This window comes from Anabrus simplex, chromosome 6 (assembly GCF_040414725.1).
Source record: "Anabrus simplex isolate iqAnaSimp1 chromosome 6, ASM4041472v1, whole genome shotgun sequence".
Lineage (NCBI taxonomy): Eukaryota > Metazoa > Arthropoda > Insecta > Orthoptera > Tettigoniidae > Anabrus > Anabrus simplex.
In genome coordinates, this window is record NC_090270.1 from 289,439,215 (window position 1) to 289,460,199 (window position 20,985).

The window sequence follows — 20,985 nt, forward strand, 5'->3', positions numbered from 1 at the left end:
GGTACTACGCACAGGGCGATGGGACTACAGTAGTGAATTGGACATGTACTACGCACAGGGCGATGGGACTACAGCAGTGAATTGGACAGGTAGCACACACAGGGCGATGGGACTACAGCAGTGAATTGGACATGTACCACGCACAGGGCGATGGGATTACAGCAGTGAATTGGACAGGTACTACGCACAGGGCGATGGGACTACAGTAGTGAATTGGACATGTACTACGCACAGGGCGATGGGACTACAGCAGTGAATTGGACAGGTAGCACACACAGGGCGATGGGACTACAGCAGTGAATTGGACAGGTACTACGCACAGGGCGATGGGACTACAGCAGTGAATTGGACAGGTACCACGCACAGGGCGATGGGACTACAGTAGTGAATTGGACAGGTACCACGCAGGGCTATGGGACTACAGTAGTGAATTAGACATGTACTACGCACAGGGCGATGGGAGTACATTAGTGAATTGGACAGGTACCACGCACAGGGCGATGGGACTACAGTAGTGAATTGGACAGGTAGCACACACAGGGCGATGGGACTACAGTAGTGAATTGGACAGGTACCACGCACAGGGCGATGGGACTACAGTAGTGAATTGGACATGTACCACGCACAGGGCGATGGGACTACAGTAGTGAATTGGACAGGTACCACGCAGGGCTATGGGACTACATTAGTGAATTAGACAGGTACCACGCACAGGTCGATGGGACTACAGTAGTGAATTGGACATGTACCACGCACAGGGCGATGGGACTACATTAGTGAATTAGACAGGTACCACACACAGGGCGATGGGATTACAGTAGTGAATTAGACAGGTACCACACACAGGGCTATGGGACTACAGTAGTGAATTGGATAGGTACCACGCACAGGGCGATGGGACTGCACTAGTGAGTCAGGCTCCGTTCAGAATGGATGTGACGTGGTAACTTCAGCGATGGGGTTGGGAAATACTAGAATACCCGCCATACTCGCCAGAGCTGTCTCCGTGCGATTTCGATCTCATCCCGAAAGGGAAAGAACTATGGCATGGGATGTGGTTTGGGAAACGAGAGGGCATTGTTACCGTTGCGAAACATGGAATTGCAAAATTCACATGTGGTGAGGTGACTGGTATCCGACGTCTCCACATCACTGTCAACGTGAAGTAGACACTCTAGGGGAGTACTTTGATGATTTACCGTTTAACGGTTACTTTACTTCCTGAAAACAAACAAGAATTTCAATAACAGTTTCCTTGCTTGATATCCTACACCTGGTAAACCTGCTAGGTGTTAATAATACATTACCCTGAACCTTACGCTCCCCATTCCCATCTCTCTATTTCCATTCGCCTGGTAGATCCAGAATTCGTGCGAGAAAAGGTAGGTGCAATGATTTTTGCCCCAATATTCGTATATTAGTCACAAAATAAGGATGCATTGGCGTAAGCTATACAATTAACTTCACTGTTATAATGCTGAAGACACACACAATCAACATTTGGTCAGTTGATAACATTACATTTAGTAAGTCTTCTGAGATTCCCGTTTCCTTTGTGACTCCTCAAGGTTTAGATTAAGGTACAGCAGTGACATAGAGCCTGCTACCCTATTGAGTGAAATTGAGAACTCCATCAAACATTTGAAAAAAAAACAACAACAACAAAGCCCCAGGCATAGATGGTATTACTGGAGAAATGCTGATAGTAATGGGAGAAGAGGGCCTCCATGCTTCACATTCAATATGTAATAAAGTGTGGAAAACTTGAGAATGGCCTAAAGACTGGATTACGGAGCTGGATAACTGCAGTCGCTTAAGTGCGGCCAGTATCCAGTATTCGGGAGATAGTAGGTTCGAACCCTACTGTCGGCAGTCCTGAAAATGGTTTTCCGTGGTTAACCCATTTTCACACCAGGCAAATGCTGGGGCTGTACCTTAATTAGGGCCACGTCCGCTTCCTTCCCACTCCTAGCCCTTTCCTGTCCCATCGTCGCCATAAGACCTATCTGTGTCGGTGCGACGTAAAGCAACTAGCAAAAAAAATAAAAATAATAAAAAAAAAAGACTGGACTACATCTGTTCTCATCCCCCTTCACACAAGAGGGTCAGTTACGGACTTCTAATTACCGCACCATAACATTAATATCACATACTAGCAAAGTCCTACTGTACATAATGAATCAGCGACTAAAAGCTTTCTTGCAATCTCAGATTTCTGCTGAACAAGCAGGTTTTGTGGCACGTGGGTCAATAACAAACGTAAGCAGATAATTGAAAAATGCCGCGAGTTCTGGTCACCACAACTCTACAACATCTATGCAGAGTATGTAATGAGAAGAGCACTGGATGGTTGGAATAGAGGAATTTCAATCGGTGGTAGGAAAATCAACAATCTACGCTTAGCTGATGATACTACACTCATTGCAGGTAGCGGAGAAGAACTTGATGAATTGCTCTCTAGAGTGAAAATCATTACTTAGGATTTTGATCTAGAAATTAACACGAAAAGGACCAAACTAATGTTTATTAACTGACTATGTCAGATCCCAATCCAGATGACAGGATGCCTGAAATATCTGGAGTTGGTGAATGATTGTGTATATCTGGGCTTCATAATCAGTAACACGAAAAATTGTGATAAAGAAATAAAATGACGGACTGTCCTAGGTCGTGCCGCAATGGTTAAACTTGCAAAGATCTGGCAGAACCGGGCATTATCCAAAACAGTGAAAATAAGATTGGTGGATTCATTGGTGTTTTCTCTTTTCCTGTACGGTTGTGAGATCTGGACTGTGAAGGCTAGATGCCTTTGAGATGTGGTGTTGGCGGAGAACAAATGCCTCCTTTATAGAAGAACTGGGCATCAAAAAACGTTTATATTCCCGCGATAGCGAAAGTTACCACCAGATCCTGGGACACATTTTGAGGAGAGAAGGAGACAATTTAGAAAAGACCATTCTGCAAGGCAAAACTGAAGGCACCAGACCAAGAGGCAAAACAAGAAGTAGATGGTTAGACCAAGCAAAGAAGATCACCGGTCTGAAGACAGCGCAGGATGGAAAAATCTCGTTACGGATGCAGTTACTAATGAAGTGAAAAAATGAGGTCAGCAATGAGTAAACTGACTGATGATGATAATGAGAACATTTTTGGGTAAACACCCTTTCCCAATGTCCTGCCAGAAGAACAATGGTCCTTCCAGGTGGATTACTCTCTTTGTAGATGCAGATTGTGACTCAAATTTCTTCTCATGATGTTTTTCTTCAGTCATCTTGATATCCTCCAAGCGAGGTCGGTTATAGGAAGGTAAGAACCTGTCTGATAATACTGTAATTTCGAATATGGAGAAGGCGAAGAGTGCTAGCACAAGACCCAAACCACTCATATATACCATGTTACTTCATATGACACTAGAGGCATGCTTTGTTGAAGATCGTTCTCCTTATGAGCCAACAATAGGAAGTTCATTCTTTACTTCGTGCGTTAACCCTTGGAGGGCGAAGTAATTTAACGCCCGTCGAGTACCAAGTGGGGTAAAAAAGGACCCCAAGTGACTTTTAGTTATGTATGTATGTATTTATTTAATCAGTTTATCGTCGAGGGTTGCTTTCTCCCCTATACTAAGCGAGGCATCCCACCTCTACTGCTTCAAGGGCGATGACCTGGAATTTGGGGATAGAACTGGGGTGGATGACCAGTACGTCGTCCAGATGGCCTCACCTGTTATGCTGAATAGGGACCTTGTTGGGGGATGGGAAAATAGGAAGGGATAGGCAAGGAAGAGGGAAGGAAGCGGCCGATAGGTACCATCCCAGCATTTGCCTAGAGAAGCAGAGAAGCAGTGGGAAAACCACTTCGAGGATGGCTAGGATAGGAATCGAATCCTGCTATACTAAACTGACCTCAAGAGAGCAAAACCCGTTCCACCACTTTTCAAATTTCGCGGCAGAACCGGGAATCGAACCCGGGCCTCCTGGGGTGGCAGCTAATCACACTAAACACTACACCACAAAGGCGAACTTATAATCAATGACATTTTAAATAACCCAACGAGGTTGACCGCACGGTTAGGATTCCGCAGCTGTGAGCTTGCGTTCGGGAGATAGTGGGTTCGAATCCCACTGTTGGCACCTCGGCAGCCCTGAAGATGGTTTCCCATGGTTTCGAATTTTCAAACCAGGCAAATGCTGGGGCTGTACCTTAATTATGAGCACGGTCACTTCCTTCCCACTGCTAGCTCTTTCCTCTCCCATCGTCGCCATAAGACCTAGTGTATCCGTGTCGGTGCGACGAAAAACCAAATTGAAAAAGTTCAAAAAGTGAAAATAAAGAAATAAATCTTACAGACAAACACAGACTATTTAAAAAAATAAGCAATGTGGATTAAAGCCACTTGTATATTTAACAAATCCAAGCTTTCTGCCAAATAGCATTGGCCTTCATCAGACATTCATCATTTGGCAGAAAGCTCGGCTTTCTTAAATATACAGTATATAAGTCGCTTTAATCCAGATCGCGTATTTATTTCTTTATTTTTATACAATGAACCGCGAAAACTTACGTTCATTAAACACAGACTTTTGTTACATTTCAGTTCCGCAACAGTTCGCACGCTTGAAGCTGTCATCCTGAAGCACGTGTGTACTGAGCACGAGGAAGAAATGTATCATCATCATCATCATCATCATCATCATCATCATCATCATCATCATCATCATCATCATCATCATCATCGTCATCATCATCATCATCACAATAATTATTCCAACCAATATCACTTATACTGAGAGTGTCACAATCTTCATATACATATTCAGTACAATCCCCTTTTGAGAAGATTCATCACATTGACAAAGATGCGCTTCTATTTCATCATCAGTAAGTGATTCATGGCCCATCAATTTTGTCATATAAACCTTTTAGCTTACTCTTGAAATAACGCTTTAAATTGATGTTTTCTGAGGGCCTTCTGTTTTGCCTAAGTGACTGACTCATTCAAAGCTCAACGCTGAGTCTACCGGTTGTGTGAGAGCGCTGTGTTACTGTATGTATGTCAGCTCATGTGCACGAAGGCTGTCACGTAATGCGATGTTTATCATCACTTGTGTAAAGCTCTGCTTCTTCGTCGGGTTTCAGACGGGAGAGATGTGAAACTTCAAATCTGAACAATAATACTCTGCTTACCTCTGAGCAAAGGAGCAGTAAACAAACTGTTATTTATCATGAGGTTCTTGAATTAGCCTGATATTTTCTTCGTTTCAACATCCTCATGGTATGTTTAAAATATAACCAACATCAATTTTATCAGATATGTGTGAAAATATGTGTCTTTCCGTTTATGAGGATAATGTGTACGTCTAATTTCGAGTTACAGAAACAAATTTAACATCTGGGCTTCGAGGTATCAGAAAATTCTAGTTATAGAAAACATTAGATTCCGTCGGGGAATGCAAAATCTCTTTGAAATATCAAAAATTCAAGTTATAGACTTTCGAGTTATAGAAGCTTGGCCGAATTTAATCCGTTTACCCTTCGGGGTTGGTTTTGTTCCTCGAACTCACCAAGAGATCCCGCCTCTACCGCCTCAAGGGCAGTATTCTAGATCGTGAGATATTTGGTCGGAGATACAACTGGAAAGGGGGACCAGTATCTCTCCCAGGTGGTCTCATCTGCTATGCTGAACAAGGGCCTTGTGGTGGATGGGAAGAATGGAAGGGATAGGGAAAGAAGGCGGAAGAAAGCGGCCGTCACCTTAAAATAGGTACCATTCCGGCATTTGCCTGAAGAAGACGTGGGAAACTATGGAAAACCACTTCGAGGATGGCTGAGGTGGGAATCGAAGCCTCCTCTACTCGGTTGACCTTCCGAGGCTGAAGTGACTCTGTTCCATTCCTCGTACAACTTTTCAAATTTTGTGGCAGAGCTGGAAGTCTAACCCGGCCCTCCGGTTGTGGCAGCTAATCACACTAACCACTACACCACAGAGGTGGACTATTTCTGTATGTACCAGTGAGCTGGAAGTCTAACCCGGCCCTCCGGAGGTGGCAGCTAATCTCACTAACCACTACACCACAGAGGTGGACTATTTCTGTATGTACCAGTGAGCTGGAAGTCTAACCCGGCCCTCCGGAGGTGGCAGCTTATCTCACTAACCACTACACCACAGAGGTGGACTATTTCTGTATGTACCAGTGAGCTGGAAGTCTAACCCGGTCCTCCGGGGGTGGCAGCTAATCACACTAACCACTACACCACAGAGGTGGACTATTTCTGTATGTACCAGTGAGCTGGAAATCTAACCCGGCCCTCCGGGGGTGACAGCTAATCACACTAACCACTACACCACAGAGGTGGACTATTTCTGTGTGTACCAGTTATTATTCATGATTTTCGTCAATAAAATGCAATCTCTACACAAAGAGGCATGTCTTTTTGACATATGCTTATAACTTTTTTTTCTTTTCATAAAAGCGTCCCTGAACTGCTTATCCAAATTTTGAACCCGGCTTGTAATTTCACTATCACTATAGTGATCTATTGCACTATGTTTGTACATCCTAAAGCAGTATTTGAACCATAAGTGTGTAAGGGAGCTATTCTGGTCCTATGAAGGGAGTGGCACCAGTTCATGCCAGTGTTGAAGATTTGTGATGACGTTACTGAATCAGGATGTAATTTTGGCTCGCTACAACAACCAGTTCCCGGTGTGACAGGAACAGGAAATCATGTGGTGGTTACTCCTCGAGGAAGGATCGATAATTTGTTGCTCCACCTTGCTTTCAAGTGAAGGTAACACTGAACCCAAGATGAATGCTCTCCTTCTATCTCGCAGGGCTGAGTGGCTCATACGGTTGAGGCGCTGGGCTTTTGACCCCAACTTGGCACATTCAACCCTGGTTCAATCCGTATTTGAAGGTGCTCAAATATATCAGCCTCGTGTCGGTAGATTCACTCACACGTAAAATAACTCCTGCGGGACAAAATTCTGACACATCAGTGTCTCCGAAAACCTCCAAAAGTAATTAGTGGGGCCTAAAACAATAACTTTTATTATTATTGTACCGGAGGTTCATCCGCCCCCTACATTTAGATGAAGCGCCTTGGAGAATGCCATCTAAAATCTAAAACTCGCAACAACTAGCGCAAGAATTTTGAACATTTATCGACAGATGTCGTTACTATAAACTTAGCCTATGTTATGCACTCTGGTGTGAAGATTGACTATAAAATTTTAGAGTAATTTTGTATTTTAAGGTTTACTGAACTGAATTGTTTATTCTTTGTTTCTGGTGTGTTAAAGTTTACAACACCTCTATCTCTTTCCGCCAACTTAAGAGATTGGCCGATAGAAAATATTGGTATATTTATTTTTCATCCAGTCAACATTATCTGGTATGTTTTAATTACCAAATAAGAATTGGGGATGTGTCAGGCCTCAGCGTAAAGTTTTCTGCAATCTTCCCCTCGAGTACAAAAGCTGGCAAATTTTCGACCAGGTTGTCTTATTCATCGCTCTAGTCTAGTGTGTGTGTGTGTGTTTGCAAAGGAGGTATAGGACGGCCTCGCCCATCTTCAGGAGGTCCACCAGCTCAAGGTAATGGCAGATCCAGTCTAAAATCTGATAGTCTTTTAAAGTTATCTCGAGGGGAGGGTTTCAAACCTTTACCAATGTAACTTCATTTTTCTAAAATGTAAATTTCAAGCAAATCGAAAGAACTTAGCCGAAATCAGGGAATAGAGAGTGAGATACCCTCTCGCGTTCCCTCTCAACTTCATTTTGAGGTGACTATGATTTTGCAAACTTTTCTATCTTGCAATTTCTGTAACTTAACTTTTTTCCACCTAGTCACCTCGGTAGTATAGGCTTAGCCTCTCTAACTTCCGGACAGAAGCCAAAATAGGGTTTTAAGTTTTTCATTTCCATTTTCAAGGAGCGCAAGTGTCCGCTTCCTCACTATTTTCATTTTTGGACCAGTAACATTAACCTGTTGTTTTTCACAAAGGCCTGGTAGAATGGGTATTCGATACCCCTCTTAAATTCTTTTCATTCTTTTCATGTAAAGATGCTAGACTGTTACGCATTTAAAATAGTGAATACAGTTTGATCTTGTAAAATGTAGGTTGTGCCTTTGATAGGCCTGGACTTTTCTTGAAATATGTTCCTAAGTGAAAATTTGTAGTGCAAAGACGCTTTTCTTATTAATGTAAAGGTTGAATGCTGCCTTTGGAAGGCTGTAGTGCTATAATGTTCGGGGAGTAGTCTCCTAGATAATTTTGTGGAGCAAAGTTGCTCTTTTATGATTCTATATTTTGGATACCATGTTCTTACTACTGATGTAAAAGAAATTGGGAGATCCGTCTCCTTGACTGTTGGTTGAAAGGAGCCTCAGCGTTCAAGGAGCATTTATTTATAATTAGAGAAGTTCAAGCTCAAATTTTTTAATATATTTTTATTCGATTTCCTATAATTGTTACCCAATTTTACGAGCATTATTACCTGAATTTTGTAAACTTGATACTTTGAAAAGAAATTAAAAGATAGCAAAGAAGGGAACAAATCTCAAATTTTAAAGTTTCTAATTAATCTTCTGACTGTCTTATATCGACCCATTCATGCCCGCACCTTCTTTCACCTCTATTCACCACGGAATCTCAGTAACAATTATTATGATTATTATTATTCATTCTAGATCAAGGGTTATTTTTTTGTTCACATTATCAGTCATTACTGCGTATTAAAAAGAAACTGAAGAAACTTTAATGATCGGAAAACATTGCCTGTACAATTTCATTTAAATATCCCGAGGCGACTGCCTGTCACGTCTGACAAAATTTAACCATTCGTTTGTGAACTGAGAACTGAAACAAAACAAAACAAAACAAAACAAAACAAAACAAAACAAAACAAAACAAAACAAAACAAAACAAAACAAAACAAAACAAAACAAAACAAAACAAAACAAAACAAAACAAAACAAAACAAAACAAAACAAAACAAAACAAAACAAAACAAAACAAGACAAGACAAGACAAGACAAGACAAGACAAGACAAGACAAGACAAGACAAGACAAGACAAGACAAGACAAGACAAGACAAGACAAGACAAGACAAGACAAGACAAGACAAGACAAGACAAGACAAGACAAGACAAGACAAGACAAGACAAGACAAGACAAGACACAAAACGAAACAAAACGAAACAAAAAAACAAAACAAAATAAACAACAAAAGACAAAACGAACCAAACCAAACCAAACAAATAAACAAACAAACGAAATGGCCGTACATTACTGAAGGTCCTCGGCTACCAAGCGACCACTGTTCCACCCGAAGGTGGCAGTTGTTCCTCAATTTTTAGACCGCCTTCACTATCTCACCATCAGGTAGCTACTCAATTATTTTCAACTAAGCTGAATGTATTTCAGATAATATTCCTGATATACTCGCGAATCGAACCGGAACCCTGCTTAACAGGAACGTTGTGGACGTATCTCTGAGTCATAACACTCTGTGTAGCTGTTCATTAAAGAAAAAATACAGAAAATATTTGATGCTCGGAAAATAGTTAGCTTGATGTTTCTGGAAGGTTATGCAGTGGAGCTCGACTAACACCATTTCAGAGTTCACTTCATCATGAATATATACAACTCACCAAATTATCTCTTGTAGAGTATTTTCTTGTATTGTGTAATGTTTTGTGTGGTAATTAACACTCTTAACTTATATGACGCGATTTAATCATTTAAAGTACGTCTGAACGGTCGAGTACTGAGCGAATCAAGCCAGAAAAATTTAAGCAAGGGACGAGATTTCACGAAGGAACTGGGATTTAGCTTTACAGGAAATCACATCAAAGTGGCTGCGAATCCACAACGTAGGGGAGAACTAGCATTGAAGGAATCCGTACCGATAGATGAACATCTGAACCGACATCGACTCCAACTACAAAGTTTTTGTGAAGTGTGCCTACAATCAAAGGGCAGGAGAATGAGATTGTTCTGCACGAAGTTCATAAAATATGCTGGTATGGGATATTTTGTTCCCATCTCTAACGATCTTGTTTTATGACTAGACATGGACAATAATTTTAGAATGGAAAACATTTTATGTGTGTCTTTTTCGTTTTAGCCGCTAGCTATAAAAATGCTTTGTTTTTAAAAGTAATCATTCCGTTTATTCTTTAACATGTGCAGAAAAAGGGTGCGCAAACACATTTAGATTTTGTTATTAATGATATATTGGACCTACGATTGATGACGATCACCAACTTATCCAAGAGGGGACACAAGAATTAATGCAGCCTAATTGATTTGGCGAAGCATAATTTGAAAACTCCACATAAAATACCGCAAGAAATCTAGGATCTAATATATAATCATCCTTCCTGTAAATATCTGTATTGTAATACCGAATATTGGGCAACTAGGGAGGAAGCATCATTAAGGTCGAGCATCCCCTTATCTAGGTAAGAGGAATTGTGTCTTGTATAGGTTACCACTAATGCATATGACAGTATGTTCCATTCACTTGCATAATATTCTTTGGGCACCCTAGAATATGAATAAGTATGAGTTATAGGCAAAATGTTCGTCATTATCATCAGGCTGCACATACTTAGGCAATGTATTCCTACCAAGGGCAAATTCACCTTATTACTGGAGGTACAGCTGCATGCATCACTCATAGATATTACAACTAGACCCAGGATTTTTATTCAAAATAAGTTTGAATGCAAACTAATTTGGTTTTAGGATGTGTAGTTTAGGCTGCTATTCCGTAATGTAGTGAGTGTAACATAAATTCTAGGGTATCTGATGGATCGGACCCCTAACGTTTATGCAAATCTCGTAACATAACCGTTGTGCAGATTAGACTATACTTACTATTCGCTTCAGTAGGGTTTCATTCTAACCTATTTCTGCATAAAATCGGGACTCTAATTACAGCTATGTTTAAGAAATTGTGAGGAAAAATGTTCTCCTTATGTCAGGTCAATGATTTGTTAGGAAACAGTGAGTACGATCCAGTGAGTACTGATAGCCAATTTGAGATATGGAAATGTGTAGTGTGATTTTAGGTAGATTTAAAAAGTGCGTAATTACCTAGATCTGTCTGTGAAGAGATGTAGTCTTTACGGTGCTCTGTATCTTCTGCTATGGGGTAGGACAGTGTTTGTGCTTTCGGAGTTCTATCTATGTTTTTTACCTTCGGATTTTACAATATGATAAGGGCCTAAGGTACCAGTTTCTTTGATTACTGATATGAAGTTGATGTGCAACCTAGAGGCTCCAATACCAGAGTTTTTTGCTGGTCGTGGTATTATATGGCCACTTTCAGCGATCTTATAGGAGTTGATAGTTTATCTACACTGCTACTATTCTTTTTTGGAAACATTCAACTTCTACCAAAAAAGTCAACACAATTCAACGTGTTCTAAGGTAATTAAAATATTGATACAGATTCCAATGTTCACCTGTTCTATGTGTAAATGACCACACAATATTCTACGAGTACGAAGCCACGAGCAAAAGCTAGAAAATAATAAATAAACATAATTATTACGAAGAGATATGGAGCGGAGTTAGGTAGTATTAGTTTTCAAGCATTGAGATGCTGGGTTGATAAATTTCCCTATTCCATAAACGGAGCAAGAAGAATGTAATACCAGATTCTTTACGGTAATTTCCTCGAAGAATAACTATGTATATGTAGTAGGAAATGTGAAGCGAAACACAGAATTTTCTTTGGCTCAAGCAAAGCAGTTAGTTGAGAGGAAGCAGACTTGGCTGATCGCAAGCGTATAAGATATAGACATTCCCTTTGGGATACGACTGGACTCTCTGAATCCTACCTTTGAAGTGGTCTGGAAGAGCTTCTTTAGAAACTCTTGAGAGAAAATGTTTGTACAGTTTCCCCAGATACAAAGAATAAGACGGGAATATGTTAAGTGAGTTCTGTAACTGGGCTCCGTGAATCGATCTGTTTGTGCATATGAAATTTAAACTGAGTGGTTTAATTTCAGTCGCTTCGATATTTATTTAATACACAAAGAAAGGAGAATCTATCAGAGGACTTCTTTCCGTTATATAATGATGAGGAATATATAAAAACAATAGCTTTAGAGGTGAATTTCATTCTTTTAGAAAGAATAGTGTATTTATTTTAGAATATCCTACATTCCCAATCTTCATAACACCTCCCTCCATAGCACTGGGTTATGCTGGAAACCCTAAATAATTTCTTACATGAAAGGAAGGAAATTTTCTGTGGTTTTCCGTTTTTATACAAAGCAAATGGCATAGCTCTACCTTAATTTGATTTTGGTTACTGCGTTGATTATCATATCATGGAGGCGGTGGTGGTGGTGATTAATTTTTTAAGAATAAGTACAAATGGGCAACCATTTTCTATTAACACTGATCATAGGAAAGTGGGGAAGGGGTCCGAAACGACAAAAATTAAGGCACCGGATAAAGAAAACAAGGGCCACAACAAGGCGTGAAAATGAAAAAAAGAAATCCATAGGATTTTCAAAGCTCATACCGCCGGAGTCGGAAAAGGACAAGAGTTGACTATGGGAGTTCAGAAAGGATAGATGAAAGTGGGGAGTCTGGCACAAGTAAGTGGAAGCAATGCCAAGCCTCAGCTGAGGGATCCGTGGTTGCCAACCCAGGATCGAAAGCTGAGAGCCCCTAGGGGACCCTTACAGTCGCTTTTTACGAAAGGTAATAGATAGCGTGGGTGTTATTCTACCGCACCCACCCACCCACCGGGGATCTTATCCCATCGATACTGAAAGCCTGTCTGATTGTGAGTGTTCCTTTGCGTGTTAATGGTAAAGTTTCAGTCTCCCAAATTCCAAGATAATCGGTTCAAACCCGATGGAGGTAGTCTGATACTTGAAAGACAGAAAAATTCCACCCAACACTGCAACTAGTAAAATGTTGTTAACGTTCGTTATCTATCCCTATCTACTGAGGGTCGGGAATATTTTCAAAAATGGAAGCATCAGGATCGGATTCAGTAGGAAGAAGATCGCCTCCCGAAGTCTCACTATTACTGTCCAGATCACTATTAAATATCTCAAGGATATCAGAATCTCCACATACCAGTAAATCTGCGGGTAAACTCAAGTTCACTTCGTTGTTACTCTCTTCTCACAACCCCCTGATAACGTCGTCTCTATCTATGGCTGAAATTTACTTCTCACATCAAAATGTAAAGCAAATTATGAAATAAAATATCACTGTGAATGCAAAGTCAGTCCGCTGGTCGACATGTGAGCGCGGGGCGCACGCTCATGTCGCTGTAGATATAATGGTGTCACAGCCCGAACAGAAGGCCATGCTGCACGTTATTGCTGTGTCCGTCCCACTTCTAATATTACTTTAAGAAGCCAGAGGAATGCCGAAAATGCTCACTTAATTTGTTCACGAAGGAGGAGGAAGTAAAATTGGGAGTGAGCGCTTCGCTCACATGTTGGGTTGATAATTTAATTATTTGGCATTCTTAAAAACATAAATATGTATCGTTAACAACAGTCTTCCTTCACATGTAGTGTTTGTACAGGAAGATAAGGACGCCAGCTTCTCTTCCGGGCGAAGAGAGTTTAATTTCACTACTCTCCGACAGAATAGCTATTGTTGCCTCGGAGCGATGCCATCAGGCTACGTCACTAATGACGGTACTTTTATTTTCTTTGGCCCAATACATCACTATTTGTAATCGGAGACGCGAGAGCCTTTTCAATGTTCTGACCCGCACTTATAAAAACGTTTCTAGTTGCCTCGGTTGACACTGTCTGGTTGTGTAGGCTGCTGAACAATGGCATGGATTTTAACTTTCACTTCTTCGTAGACATTATTTCAGATTCGGGTTGCTTCCTTGCATCCTCCGCTCGCCCGGGGTTTAGGAAAGCCAGTTTTATCAAAATATGGATCTCGTCAGATTTACGACTCTTGAAACAGTAGGCCTACATAACACATAGACGGACAGTCACTTTTCCACTGAGTTCACAGTTGACGTTAAATATTGTTTATTATACTATCGCGGCCAGACCTGATAATGTTTATTATTCTTCTTGTTGTACCATGTCCTCATTGGATGTCGGCTGTCATGAGGGTAATCTGGTTCTTGTTCTCAGCAACTCGGAAAAGAATCTGGTTATTGTTCTCTGCAACTCGGTGCTGAGCCCATACCACCCTCGTATATTCGTTAGCCAAGATATCGTTCTTACTCTACTTCTCCTCCCTTCAATTTTACGTTGCGAGGTAAGCTTAAGGATTCTATATTTATAATTTCTAATGACATGGCCAAGGTATTGAAAGTTCCTCCTTTTGTTGTTGTACTTGACCTCTGGCTCTTTGTTCAGGCGTTGGAGTACTTCAGTGTTACGTATTCTGTCAACCTATGATATTCTGAACATGCGTCGGTAGCACCACATCTCAAAGGTTCGAAGTTTGTGAGTGGTGTTCTCTGTTAGGGTCCAAGTTTTGGCATCATAAAGTAAGAAAGAAAATACATAACACCGAAGTAAGTGGTGGCGGAGATGTGTCTTAAAGTTCCTGTTACGGAGAAGTTTAATCATTCTCTTGAATGCAGTCTTTTCCTGTTCAAACCTGGACCTAATTTCAACAGCATTGTTCTAGCTGTGATCAAGTACGCAACAGAGATACTTACAGCGTTGCACCTACTCCAGTGATGTGCCAGCTACTGTCAAGTTAATAGGTTGAATGACATGTTTGCTTATGGCTATTACTTTGGTCTTTTTTTCGTGCCTAAAAGACGTTAGATATTTATCGCATACTTCTGTCACTGGTTTACCTTTAATTTCCTTCTGTAGGGGACGAGATAAATTATTTATGATGAAGAGACGTACTGCTCAGCCAACAGAAAAGTTCCTTCGTAGTCTGCAGTGGGATATTGGCCAATATTGGTCACTCCTCTGTTATATTAAGGCGTCGTTTTAATAGTCGTCATTAATCATGTAATTTAACCTTTAGTTCAAGAAAACGCTTAATCATTTAGTTTTAGCACCTGTAACGCGTTACTTCGTTGAATTCTTATGGGCAAGTAAGATTTCATCTTTAATTTCCAGCCAAAGAAAAATGTATTGCTAAATTACCGTTGTCCAATAGGTATAGGTACATTATGCACTAAATATGGGCTTATTATGCCAGAAGCATCTTGAGTTTTGTAACTTTTCACACAATGTGTCTATGTGTGTGTTAAATAAGTCATGGCAATATTTGAGACATCTACAGCTGTTGAAAAGGTTAGCATTTTATAAGTTCCTCGCGGTTACATTTTTCTCAGAAGCTACTGAATACTGAATAAATTTAATCATTGTTCTCGGTATCCATGGGGTCGATAACTGCATGGAGGTGAATTATAATGTTTTTCGCTTGTAACTAAAATAGTCTGATATTGACTACGACGTTGCTTCATTCTTTTTCTGAGCGACTATACATGTTTTGTTCGTTGGTATCTGCATTCAGGCCAGTTTACCTAAACTTTTATTAAGTAATTGCAATGTAGTCGGAAATTAATCGAACATCTCCTTTGGTAAATTACGCCAATCGCTAACTCTTCTTCCTATAAACGAATATCCGTTCTGATTTGTCCTCTTGAATTCCATGTTTACCTTCATATTATCACCTTTCCTACTTGAAAACACACTACCCAAACTTGTTTGTCTACTAATGTCATTCCACGGTATCTGTCCACTGACAACTCAGTACATACCACTTAGTCGAGCAACTCGTCTCCTTTCCTCCAAGTCTTCCGAGCCCAAACTTTTCATCATTTTTCGTAACGCTAATATTTTGTCGGAAATCGCCCAGAAAAAATTGTTCTTTGGATTTTTCCAATTCTCGAATCAATTAATCCTGGTGAGGATCCCATATGCCGGCCTCCGTGGTGTAGGGGTAGCGTGCCTGCCTCTTACCCGGAGGCCCCGGGTTCGATTCCCGGCCAGGTCAGGGATTTTTACCTGCCCTTGAGGGCTGGTTCGAGGTCCACTCAGCCTACGTGATTAGAATTGAGGAGCTATCTGACTGTGAGATGGCGGCCCCAGTCTAGAAAGCCAAGAATAACGGCCGAGAGGATTCGTCGTGCTGACAACACGACACCTCGTAATCTGCAGGCCTTCGGGCTGAGCAGCGGTCGCTTGGTAGGCCAAGGCCCTTCAAAGGCTGTAGTGCCATGGGGTTTGGTTTGGTTTGGTTTGGAGGATCCCATATATTGAAACCATACTCTTCCAGAGACTTATATGCCTTCTCCTTTACTTCCTTACTACAACCCCTAACTAACCTCATAACCATGCGGAGAGATCTGTACCCTTTATTTACAATCCCATTTATGTGATTAGCCCATTGAAAATCTTCCATTATATTAACAACTAGGTACTTGCAATGATCCTCATAGGTATTGTATGTTATGCCAGTGATATAGACGTTGTGTGTATTCATGAACGTAGGCTTGAAAATACAGTACAGTACGTCCGTACAGTCGGAAGTAGTGCTGGAACAGGAGGCGGCCGTTCAGTTAACCTCTGATGCTCTGTAACTGCTTTTCTTCCATCGGTAGTACCAGAGAACACCTGAGTCGCGCTGTAACCGAACTATCGTATTCATTCAACCAGAGGGCCACTTTTTGTTCACAGTACTAGTATCGCATGCTTCTAACAAGCACACACAGCTCAGCAAGCTGTGTGACCGTAAGTACCAGGAGCTTCGGAGATATACATTTTCAGTCCCATCGCTCGAAATGTCGGCATCAGCTGTGCTTTACCTGTCAGGCGGGATGGTCTACCCTACAGAAGGCGAATACTGTGCATTCATAAACAAAGGAGTCTCTCTACGACTCGCTAGAGGAAGTTGAAGCATCGTACTGGAGGGGAGGAGCATATGTTGACGTTATGGATTCGTTCTAGTAAAGCAATAGTCAACGTTTCAGTCGCCTTTAATTGTTACTGCATGGAGCGGGGAAGTTATGGTAATAATGACTTCGGGGGTATGATATTAGTGTACAGAAAACGTCTAAGAAATTGATTATTTACGTGGGACTACGTGTGTCACATAATTGAAAAACATTACCTGATATCTGGTAGAATCATATGAAAAGAATTAGGATAGCATGTTGCCGTGGGTGCATGAAAGCATTATGAAACGTACGGTACAATACTTGTGTAGAACAGAATGTGGAAATTGTGAACGTATCTTTAAATAAAATGGTACTATAAGGTAACATTTTGTTATCGTTTATTTCATAAAGACTTTCCTTTATAGTTGATTGTCTCAATGCACAAGTGGAATATAGAGGTTATTGGCATATAGTCTCGACCAAAAATCTACTACTCCAAAGAGGCACTCGCTAAATATTATGTACAGGTTGTCTATGTTTGGTACACTCTAAATCGGTTTTGGTTCCATTGATAGACTGTTTACCTTGAATCAAGTAGAGGTGCATCAGTCACGTTGATTAAATAATACCTCAACCATATACTACCGCAAGTAAAGTTGTGCTCGGTAGGCTTTGCCTGTCTGGGGAGACGGGGGCACAGACTATGTCTCCAAAGGCTAGGTTTCGATAAGGCACTTGATGTTTCAATTGAATGAGATGGAAAGATATACCTGTCAAACACCCCTCCTCCACAAATAAAACGGATACAATTATTCTGATAAAATACCTTCCTCTCTGACGGAGTATGGCATCACTCATTGGAAATTCAAATTTATCTTATTCACACGTGAGATATTTAATACATAACATCCCTATGTCATTTTATAAGATGCATCTAATAATCTGATATAGTGTTGTTAATTCTCTGTTATTTTACTCTGTCTTCATTAATTGAATTTTCATGCTCGTGACGATGTAACTAAGGCATATTTGTGACTAATTTCTTCTTATATTTTCAGGTAAGTACCAGGCAAAGAAGAATTGCGTGTTCGATCTCTTGAACATACTGAAGGGAATTGTTATATGTGGTAAGATTAATGCATAAATGTATCCTATTAAAATTATTATCATGTACATTTTACCAATTCGTTATTCTCTCAAATATTAAAAACGAAATCTCAGCTGTATTTGTACAAATAATACTCAAACATTGGACATCAATAAAAACTTATTTGTGAGCATAATAACATTACGTTTACCTACTTGACTTAATTCATTTTAGTAGTACCACAAATATAACTATCATCTTAGACAACAGAACAGAAAGAGAAAGGTCACGGTACTTTAATTAGTGTAGCAACGGGCGCGACAGCGGAAGTCTGTCATTTCGGTTCCCAACAGTGTCAGTTTTGCTCCCTAATTAATATCTCCAGGACCTGTTTTTTACTGTACGTACCCTCTGGACAATACTAGTTGAAAATGTGTGTGGTGAATATAATTTTTGTACCTCTGGAGAACTCTAACGGTGAGCTGGTGAATCTCTGAGGAGATTCTTCGGATTGATAGTCTGTACCACACGTTCAGATAGTAATTAGTACTTTTATCTTTTTATAATTCTCTTCACGTCGCACTAACCACATATAGGTCTTATGGCGACCATGGGATTGGAAAGGGCTAGGAGGAGGAAGTAAGCAACTGTGACCTCAATTAAAGTACAGCCCGAGAATTTGCTTTGTGTGAAAATGGAAAACTATTCATCAGCAAACTGTTTTACCTCCTCATCCTCCTCTTCGCACTACTACTATTAATCCAGGGTTACCGGCATTGGAGTTCGAACCCACTATCTCCCGAATGAAAGCCGACAGCTACGTGACCAAAGCTGCCCGGCCACTCGCACGGTCAAATTCTTCGAGTTGATTTCTACTCTGTGTAGTGTCCAGGTCTCAGAGGCATTCAATGCAACAGTTCATACAGATATGTGTAGAAAACTTATATTTTGGTGTGGAGACTTAAATTATTGGTGCAGAATAGGGTGCTTATTGCACACTACGGCGCTTAACTTCTGTAGTTTATTTCAAACTAGCAAATGTACCCGTGCTTCGCTACGGTATTCTACATTGTACTCGAATATCGAAGTAAATACTGTACATGTAGTAAATAAGATTGTTTGAAAATTGCATGTCTCTTAGCGTTATCCGAGAAACAGCATGGGGAGGTCCCTATATATATTTCCAATGTAAAGTGTTTGTTACGGATTTGTGATATAACAGCAGGCTCACTTGTCTACTACCATTCACAATCGAGTTGGGAAGTTTACATTATAATTGCAGGCCCCATTGCCTACTGCAGCCCCCGTTTCCTACTTCCAGACAGGCTAAAACGTATAATTTTGTCAAATTTCAATTTTCTTTTTCGTCTGGCAGATTATGCCGCAATCTGGATTTTGGACGAGGAGGGTAAAAATTAGGACTCTCAGGAAACGAAACCAGAAAAACAGCTACCCGTTTAAGGGGTAATAATGACCATCTGCATAATTTTTTTGGTTTCGTTGTAGGTGTCACGACGCGCAGGTCGCCTACGGGAGTCAAATAGAAAGACCTCCACCTGGCGAGCCGAACCCGTCTTGAGATATCTCGGCACTAAAAGCCATACGACATTTCATTTTCAACGGGTAGCCGTGCAAAAATTTCGCCAAAATAATCAATGTAGAGGCACAAAGTCGTTACGTTTTTATTTATATAGATAGATAAGGAATCTGCTCCACGTACAACACCTTTTGGGCTATGTCCGCTGGACTTAACCTGCAAAACTGACCATTCATGATATCTCCCTTATTAATCCTCCTGACGGAAAAATGCACATGAAAAAAGTTTTAGAGATGGAATTCCATCACGTTTGGTCGATTTCCAGTCAGGTTGGTCTTGTACTGTGTATATGGTGGAAGAGTAAAATCGCCATTTCGGTTCCCTATAAACCACCAGCCCATTCCGGGAACATGCAATGTTATAGACCTTTAAAACCTACCTTTGGGCAGGTGGATGCTAAATATAAAGTTTGGTTCGAATATCTTCAGCAGTTTCCAAGTTGTAAGAAATACGCATTACACGCACCCGCTCTTGAGTTAAGTCCGATGGGACTTGTACCGAAAAACATTCCGTTAATGATATCTCCCTTATTAATCATCGTATCGAAATGTTGCACATGAGAAAAACGGTTTATAAATTAATTTCCATTAAGGCAGGTAGATTTAAATTAAGTTTGGTTGTGTCTATTTTGTGGGAGTGCAAAATCAAGGTTTCAGTTCCGTATAAATCCCCAGTCAGTTCAGGGATTTAGAAACAATATTTGCCCTAAAACCTACCCAAGGACAGGTGGATTTTAAATATGAAGTTTAGCTGAAATATATCCAGTCAATTCTAGCACTCGCGTACATACGGTGTAATTAAGGAAAAAATAATGTTAGGAAAGTTGAATGTAATAGAAAATGGATTATAACTGAGGACAGCCGGATAACGACAAATATGTAAATGCCAAGTGAATGTATTGGAAAATCAAATATCCCTCAATAAATTATGCTGATGTGTGTAATGGATATAATAAAGCCGGTAACCGGAGAGAAATTTAGGCACAGTGATTCTTAGGTAAATAGATAAGAAGATGACTAATGGTCTAATAACTTAATCTATTCGAGGGCGGTAATAACCTCCAACGATATTCCGCCAATATCCCGCAGATAGGCCGATTGACGCCTCTCTTGCCTTCTACCCAAGGAACAACAACGAATTTAAAAGCATGATGAAAAAAATGGCAATACGCTACTGCCCTGCTGGCAAGCAGTCAGAGACGTTGCCATGGTAACCTGTAGGTTCGCTGTTGGTCTGTCGGTCACTCAATGCAGAGCATGATACCCGCATAAAATAGTAAATTTCTCCGTTATAAATGAAGAGTAAGGTAAATTATGAACATAACGAAAATTGTTTATAATGAAGAGACGTTTCACGTACGGTTCACAAAATTTACAGAAAATCAATAGCATAAGAGAAAATGGAGGAAAATTGTTCTGGTTTTCCTATAAATCCCC